This window comes from Gavialis gangeticus, unplaced genomic scaffold (genome assembly GCF_001723915.1).
Source record: "Gavialis gangeticus isolate Ggan-Ray unplaced genomic scaffold, GavGan_comp1, whole genome shotgun sequence".
NCBI classification, from domain to species: Eukaryota; Metazoa; Chordata; order Crocodylia; family Gavialidae; genus Gavialis; species Gavialis gangeticus.
In genome coordinates, this window is record NW_017729025.1 from 142,016,749 (window position 1) to 142,024,554 (window position 7,806).

Here is a 7,806-nt window from a genome sequence, read left to right on the forward strand (position 1 = left end):
TTTTGAGCCAAGTCTTTTGTGTCTGGTTGCATTAAAAGAGTAAGGGAAATACATTTATGATGCTCTACCTTTGCTGTGATATCTCTCCCATTAACTTTATGTTCCAGGAAGTGGGAAGGATGGGAATAGTGGTCCTGTCTGAAATGAGTTACTGGTATGTGTCTTTAGGTGTTATTTGGAAGGGAACTGGCTGGAAAAGCTATTCAATTCGTGTCCCATTTCCTTCAGTCTTCATGAAAAGATGAGTGGAGAGAGAAAGTACTTTCTTCTCACTAAGTTCATGATCTTTAAGCCTCACTTCAATGTTCAGTGTGCGGTCAGCACTGCCAATTCCCTGGTAAATGTTTTGATTGATATTAGATCTTCTCATGGAGTGAGTTCAAATGCTTTGCTTATCAACTTAATACCAACAACGGAAGCTTGGGACGGTCCCCAAGGAGGACTATAAAACAATGGCCTGCACTTGTAGGGAGAAGATCAGAAAGGCTAAGGCAGCAACTGAATTTAAATTGGCAATAGAAATCAAGGACAGTAAGAAGTCCTTCTTTAGGTATGTAGGGAACAGGAGGAAAACAAATGGAAGTGTGGGGCCATTGCTTAACAACTCAGGACAGCTGGTTACCAACATTCAGGAGAAAATTGAACTCTTGAATGACTACTTTGCTTCGGTATTTCATCAGACTAAGGGGAAAATCATGCTTGATAAGGTTCAGAATGGGCATGGTGGGAATGACCGCCTTCCTACTGTTGATGTTGAGCTGGTGCATGATCAGTTAGAAAAGTTAGAAATTTATAAGTCAGCAGGACCAGATGAACTTCATCTGAGAGTGCTGAAGGAGCTGGTCAAAGTCATTGCAGGACCTCTGGTGAAACTATTTCAAAACTCATGGTGCTTGGGGGAGGTCCCTGAAGACTGGAAGAGGGCCGGTGTTGTGCCCATCTTTAAGAATGGGAGAAGAGAGGACCTGGGCAAGTACAGGCCAATTAGCCTAACTTCTACCCTAGCGAAAATCCTGGAAAAATTCATCAAGGAATCAATGTGCGATATACTTGCAGAAGGTGGGTTCCTGACCATCAGCCAGCATTACTTCATTGTAGGCAGGACTTGTCTTACCAATCTCATCTCCTTCTATGACCAGGTAACTCACCACCTGGATAAGAGAGAGTAGGTCAACATTCTATACCTAGACTTCCAAAAGGCCTTTGATCTGGTATCCCATGATGTTCTCACGGGAAAATTGGAGGATTGTGGGCTTAACTATTTGACAGTTAGGTGAGTAGGAAGCTGGTTGTGGGGTAGGACCCAGAGAGTTCTAATGAATGGATCTGTGTCGCCCTGGTGAGAAGTGACCAGTGGTGTTCCTCAGGAGTCCGTACTTGGTCCAGTGCTTTCAACATCTTTATCAATGATTTGGATGTGGGAGTGAAGAGCTCACTGGCCAAGTTCGTGGATGACACCAAGGTATGGGGGATTGTGGTCACACTTGAAGATAGGCTGCAGATACAGGAGGACCTAGACAGGCTGGCAAGTTGGGCGGATTGGAACCAGATGAAGTTCAACATTGAGAAGTGTGAAGTGTTCCATCTAGGGACGAACAATCCCCAACATACTTTGGAGCTTGGTGGCACCAATTTGACTAGCATGATGACTGAAAGGGACCTGGGGTTAATAATAGACCATAGTATGAACATGAGTCATCAGTGCGATGCTGTAGCCAGCATCGCAAACAATACTCTAGCATACATCAACTGATGCATCTCAAGCAAAACCAAGGAGGAGATTCTTTCGCTTTACTCAGCACTGGTGAGACTGCAGCTGGAGTACTGCATCCAGTTCTGGGCACCACACTTCAACAAGGGCATGGAAAAGCTTGAGAGAATCCAGAGAAGACCCCCCTGTATGATCCGAGACTTGCAAGGCAAGCCGTATGAGGAAAGGCTGAGGGACTTGGGCCTCTTCAGCCTAAAAAATAGAAGGCTGAGAGGGGACTTGGTAGCACCTTCCATTACATCAGGGGAATACATCAAGGGCTCAGCAAACAACGGTTCACCAGGGTACCCTAGGGGAAAAGCAGGAGTAATGACCATAAACTCCTGGAAGACCATTTCATGCTTAACATCAGGAAGAACTTCTTCACAGTTAGGGAGTCCAGACTGTGGAATAAACTCCCTCCAGAGGTGGTACAATCACCTACCCTGGAAATCTTCAAGAGGAGACTAGATGGTCACCTTGCTGCCCCTTACATTCTATCCATCTATGAATATATAACTTTATCAGCCATGGGAGAAACAAAGGGGGGCATTCCAGCACTTAAGAGAAACTGCTATTTATTCATCACTAGCATTTTAGCCTTTGAAGGCTTTAACAAATCAAACCTTCTTGCTTTGAACATAACTGTAACTCAGTCTTACAACAAGGATGAATATAGGTGTGTACTTTCTCAGTAAGAATGTACACCTGAAGACCCAAATGAAAAAGAGGAATGCAGAAAGCTTAATGTAATGTCTGTGAAGAGTCTGAATTATCACATGACACATCTCAACCCCTCCAAAGCGGACAGAGGCATGCATATATGTGTTCATACTACAACTATGAAAACTGAAAAAGCCAGCAAGATTCAGCTGCACGTCATATTCTATTTGTGTTCTCTGTGTCGTTATTCTTGCCTGAGAAAGACTTGTTTTACACTTTAGCTGGTCAAAACACAGTTGCCTCACTGATTTCAGCAGAACTTTGGTAACCTTTCCTTTATAGTGTGGAGGAAGAAGAACCCCAGGCCTCCATGTTGAGAAGAAAACCCCAGACCTCCATGTTATCTTAAGGTGCACTGTAAGATTTCCACAATGCTAAGTAGGTCAAAGGGTCAAAAGGTCAGGCCACAGTTTATGCTCTCCTGGAACTTTCTTGTTCAAACCAGTGATTTTCCACTTGTCATATCTTGCGTCATGTGATTTGTTATGGATACTTATAAAAGCTTGCTTCAACTCTCTGCAGAGGAGAGGCTTGGTGTCCTCCCCAGCAGCTGCTGTTAAATAAAGAGTTTCTGCCAACTTCGAAACCAAACACAAGGTGAAGCGTGTTTCTTCCACAATTCTTGGTGCTGTGACTCAGATGGCAACGCTCAGCTGAGAGTACTGACAGGCTTGTGGACCATTCCCCTCTGAAACCCCAGGTGTCAAGTCAAGGTAAGAGACCTTTTGAAATCTCTGAAGGGGTTATTGGTGGAGGACTGCCCATGAGGGTTGGGAAACCTGTTTGAGCTTACACCAGTCAAACTTTTGAAACATGAACTTGTCAGACACTCTAAAGGGTGTATGAAACCGGTTTGAAATTCCCTTGTGTGAATTGAGGAATTCATGTGAATTGAGGAATATGAGCTGCTGACCAGGTCTGGGACTAAGGTTGGGTCTAGTCGCCCCAAGGCTGTCTATAAAGCCAGGCTTGAAAGCAAGGGGGCCCAACTGGAACCTCGTGACCCTGCGGACAGGTTTTTCCTTTCCCCATCCACGGTAACCAGCACATCGGATCCCTTACCCTCTTTCCTGTGTGAGTGTTCGGTGTGAATTGAGGAATAGGGGGCTCTGGATTAAAGGACGTCCCAACCCCACCAAAAGGAACCCCAGCAGGTTATATGTGCACACAATATGGTCAAAACAAGTGTAGGTTTTTAGGTAAATGGAATTGGTATACCAGGGATAATTCTCCAAAACAATTTCCTTTAGAAGGAACCTTTGATATTTATAAACTAATTCACCTCTGAAAAACTCTAGAGTCCTGAGGTAGCAAGATACCACAAATACAATGGGATGTCTATTTTGATTGGTATGAAAAAGGTAATAAGAGGCAACAAGAATCCTGGGTAAGGAGTCTTAAAGACTCCCAAGAAAAATTAAAAGCAGAAATCAAGCAATTGAAAAATAGACACAGCCCTGGCCAGGCTGATCTTCCCTCAGCACCTTCTACCCCGTTATATCCCCCACTAACTCACGAGACCAAGAATGAGCTGTAGAATATTTTAGAAAGCACTTCTTGTTTGATCCAACCACCACCTTACCCTGAACACCTTCCACCTGGATTAGAATCTCCACCTTGTAGTCTGGAGGATGCTTCTGCAAGTTCACATTCCCCTGTAAGTTTAAATAACAGATGCCAGAAAAAGGACCCTATTATTCAAGCACCGTTGCGCCAATTCCCAGGTGCATGAGGCTTGGTAACGGTACATGCCCCTTGCACACCAGGAGATTTAAGAAATCTAGTTAAAGAGTTTCCTAACATCAGGGAAAAACTCCAGAAGTTTAAAGAAGAGCTCCAGGCCATTATTAACTGTTACAAACCTACATGGTCTGATATGAACCAGCTTTTGTGTGCCATACTTCCTTGTGAAGCCTGACAATGCCTAATGCATGAAGCAGATTGGCCCTGGTCATGGGACAGATCTCTCAACCGCCCAACGCCAATTACTAGAAGCAATATCTATCATATGCCCTAAGAAAACTGATTGGGCTAAACTTAATAATTGTAAACAGAATAAAGGAGAGTCTCCAGCAAACTATTTAGACAGACTCAAGTCTTTGGAAGACACTCCAGAATAGATGAAGCTACCCAAAATGCTCGGGAAGCAATCACAGCCACATTTGTCCAAGGCTTACAGACTAAATTAGGAGACCAATTGCATATCATCTGTGTGGGCTAGCAAACAAAACCACTAGATGAACTAGTTCCGGTTGCTAACCATTGTTTAGTGTGCCAGGAAAGAAAGAAAGAAAGTAATGAAGCCAAGTTAATGGCTTTGCAACTTCAAACTTATTACCCTAGAGGACGAGGACATGGAAAAAGGAATTTACGAGGCAGAGGAAGGGGATGTGGGTGCTGGGAGACAAATGTTTCCTCCATTGACCATTCTTTCTGTCTTTACTGTGGTCAAACTGGTCATTGGAAAGGAGATTGTCCCAACAGACTGCCTATCTCTACCCCTTTAACAGGAAACTTTGCAAATCAACAACATCAGCAATTTTCCCCGCCTCTTCCCCAAAATTCGGCATCTCAATATTAGGACTGCCTGAGGGATAGTAACTTCATCCTTTCTCCACTCTTACCCGTTGATTAGTCTGGACCCTATGTAGAATGTGCCATAGCAGGAAAAAAGATAACTTGCCCTGTTGACACAGGGGCAAGCTGTTCCGCTCTGCATCTTTCTGATCTCCCTGATCCACCTCTTTGCAATACTGTTGTTAGTGCTGTCGGTATTTCCAATCAAGTAATTTCTCATCCTATAACTCAATCCTTGTCCATTACCCTTGGTCCTGTTTCGAACCAGCATATTTTCCTTTTAAGCCCTTTTGCCCCCGTTATTCTTTTAGGTCATGATCTACTTTGTAAACTTGGTTGTACTATTTATTGTGCAGTGGATGGAGTTTTCCTTGAAGTACCAGCAGAAAATGAATGCACAGATCTTGCTGCTATGATTGAACCAGTAACTCTACCTATTTCTTTCACAAACCCTGATTTCAAAGAAGAAATCCTTAAACAAGTACCCCCTGCCCTATGGTCACAACATGCAAATGAAGTTGGGCAGATACGCACAGCTGAACCTGTTAAAATTCATTTTGACCTGCAAAAGCAGCTCCCGCGCATCTCCCAGTATCCTCTCAGCAAAGAGGCCAAGCAAGGAATTGCACCAGTCATTTCTTCCCTCTTTCAGCAAGGTATCTTGATCCCCACTTCTAGTCCTTGTAATACTCCAATTCTGCCAGTTAAGAAACGAGGCAAAGCTACTTATCGCTTTGTGCAAGACCTGCGAGCTGTTAATTCTGTTGTTTTACCTGTTTTTCCTGTAGTACATAACCCAGCTACCATTCTTTCTTGAATTCCACCAGAAGTTTGTTTCTTTACTGTTAAAGACTTGTGTTCTGCTTTCTTTTCAATTCCTATTCACCCAGATAGTCAGTTTTTGTTTGCATTTACTTACAAAGGCTTACAATATACTTGGACTAGACTCCCTCAAAGGTATACAGAATCCCCTTCTATCTTTTCTCGAATTTTGAAGAAAGATTTAGATGACATTCAGTTCAAAAACCATTCCGTCCTTATCCAGTATGTCGATGATCTTTTGCTTGCCTCGCCTTCCTTTGAAGCCTGTAAAATTGATTCTCTTCACCTTTTGACCTATCTTGCTTTAAAGGGCCATAAAGCTTCTAAAGAAAAACTTCAGCTCTGCTTATCAAAGGTTCATTATTTAGGACATGATATTTCTGCAGGAGAATGACATATTTCAACTATGCGAGTTGAAGCACTTTTTAAAAATCCCTAGGCCCACAACTGTCTCTCAAATGCACACATTCTTAGGTGCAGCCGGTTATTGCCGCCAGTGGATTTTAGGTTATGCCTCAATTGTAAAACCCTTACAAAATCTTACCTTAGGGGACACCCCTGAACCCTTGCAGTGGTCTCCAGAAGCCAAAAACACCTTTTCTGATATTAAAATTGCCCTTTTGCAGGCACCCGCACTGGGACTTCCTGATTACTCAAAGCCTTTTACACTGTTTGCCATTGAAAGGGTGGCTTTGCTCTGGGACTGCTTGCACAATCCCATGGAGATAAACACCATCCTATCACCTACTCTAGTACAGCCCTAGATTCTGTAGCAACCGGGTTTCCACTATGCCTTCGAGCAGTTGCTGCTGCCGCCATTCTTGTGGAATCATCTGCAAATATTGTCCTAGCTTCACCTTTAACTGTTGCTGTACCCCACTCAGTGGCTGCACTTCTTTTAAAAACCAAAACCCAGCACCTTTCAAATGCTTGTTTAACTAAATATGAAATTCTACTACTTTCTGCAGCACACATTACTTTACTTTGGTGCCCTGTACTTAATCCTACTTCCTTGTTGCGTGCACCTTCCGATGGCGAGCCTCATGACTGCCTCACTGTTACTGCTCATTTGACTTTACCCCAGGATGATCCTAAAGATATTCCTATTTCAAATGCTGACCTAGTCCTGCATGTTGATGGGTCATGCCTAAGAAATTCTAAAGGTTCTCTTGTTGCAGGTTACACTGTATGTTCCCAGCACGAGGTACTCGAAAGTATTTTTTTATCTTCTGTCTATTCAGCCCAAATTGCTGAACTTGATGCCCTCACTCGTGCCTGTACCCTTGCCAAAGGTAAAACTGTTAATATATATACAGATTTGCATTATGCCTTTGGTGTGGTCCATGACTATGGGCGATAATGGAAACAATGTGGGTTTCTTACCTCAAATGGCACACCCATTCGTAATGGTTCTTATGTAGCCGCCTTATTAGATGCCCTTCAGTTACCTGTTGCTGTTGCTATTATTAAATGTGTTGCTCACCAATCTTCCCAGAATAAAGTTATGCGTGGAAATACTCTGACTGACTCTGCTGCCAGAACTGTGGCCTTTTCACCCCCTCAGGCTGAGCAATTGCATAGGGCAACTTCCATCTTCCCCACCCTTCCCACCTTCTCAGATTAATATCCACTTAGCTGATGATCTTGTATTATGGTATGGTCAAGCACTAATGAAATATGTTCACAGTTTCATAGTTTCATGGTTGGTAGGGTTGGAAGGGACCTGAGCAGATCATCAAGTCTGCCATGGGCAGGAAAAAATGCTGGGGTCAAACGACCCCGACTAGGTGATTATCTAGCCTCCTTTTGAAGACCCCCAGGGGAGGAGAGAGCACCACTTCCCTTGGAAGTTGGTTCCAGATCCTAGCTGTCCTGACTGTGAAGTAGTTCTTACGGATGTCTAATCTAAACTTACTCTCCAACAACTTATGGCC

At 43.5% G+C, this 7,806-nt stretch overlaps 2 long non-coding RNA genes across 2 annotated transcripts in view; one reads left to right on the forward strand and one right to left on the reverse strand.

The window, feature by feature from the left end:
• The first annotated feature begins 3,009 nt into the window (after window positions 1-3,009).
• Window positions 3,010-7,806, forward strand: part of LOC109299130 — an 11,218-nt gene continuing 6,421 nt past the window's right edge. The window contains exon 1 of the long non-coding RNA XR_002097777.1: window positions 3,010-3,186. This is a non-coding gene — a long non-coding RNA (uncharacterized LOC109299130). The remainder of the gene's footprint in view (window positions 3,187-7,806) is intronic.
• On the reverse strand, window positions 5,042-7,442 carry LOC109299131. The gene is made up of 2 exons (XR_002097778.1): window positions 6,417-7,442; window positions 5,042-5,747 (listed from the first exon to the last, which is right to left on the reverse strand). It is a non-coding gene; the product is annotated as an uncharacterized LOC109299131 (long non-coding RNA).